A 1,060-nucleotide genomic window follows, 5' to 3' on the forward strand; every position below is an offset into this window, starting at 1 on the left:
CCCCGGGACGCATGCAGACCCCTCACAGGAGCGTGTCCTGCCCTGGAATGCATGCAGACCCCTTACAGGAGCGTGTCCCACCCCAGGACACACGGGCAGACCCCTCACAGGAGCACATCCTACAGCAGGACACACAGGCAGACCCCTCACAGGCAGCCTGCAGGCCACACTCTGCCTGGCCTTGAGTCGTGACCTTCCACGAGGCGCCCCGCTGGAATTTGATTTTTCTCAGGTGCATGTCACATCAATAACAACAGTTTTTATGTTCAGAAATGGCTTTTTAACATCACATTTACCTGTGAATCAAAACAAATTCAAGAATGCGATGCCTGCGAATCTGTTTGCTGATGCTGCACGTTTTGTTTACAAGAACAATCAGCAATACTGAGCGAAGGAGGTTGGCCACGACCCACCTTTCCACGCACGCTGCCCTCGGTCACAACGGGAAAGTGGACGTTGTATTTTGAATTCATAGGTCAAGATAGGGCTGCCTGCATGTTGCCCGGGGACAGGGGCCGTGCAGGGCCAGTCACATCCCTGCAAGTGGACGAGGGCTCCAGGGACTGGAGGGTGACGCTCGGCAGGAGCCGTCAGCCTGTGAACTGCGAGGCCGCTGCGGTTAGCACAGAGGGTGGCTTCCCCACCGCCTTCCGGGGAGGGACTCCGTGTAGCAACCTGGGTGTTGTCCGTGTCTGTTCGCCTCTCTCTAGTCAGCATCTTATGGGTCCCTAGGCACAATAAAGACATCCACAGTGGAAACACTGCCTCAGCCTCCTTGCCTCATTTCGGCTGGGCCCAGGTCACCTGCTCACACCCCGAGGTCAGCTTCCACCCCAGCCCAGCCCACTCACAGCAAGGCTTCCATACCTGATGCCTCTTGGCACCTCTCTCCTTCCAGCCTCCCCCAAAACCTAAAGGCAACACCTCCACTACGCTCCTGTGCAGGTGTGCTGGGTTCCCACCTCCCTGGGCTCCCACACAGGTGTGCTGGTTGTGAACTGTCCCCTCCTCCCCCGGCTCCCACACAGGTGTGCTGGGTGTCACCCATCCCCCCTCCTGG

This window comes from Cebus imitator, unplaced genomic scaffold, assembly GCF_001604975.1.
Source record: "Cebus imitator isolate Cc_AM_T3 unplaced genomic scaffold, Cebus_imitator-1.0 Scaffold567, whole genome shotgun sequence".
Taxonomy (NCBI): Eukaryota; Metazoa; Chordata; class Mammalia; order Primates; family Cebidae; genus Cebus; species Cebus imitator.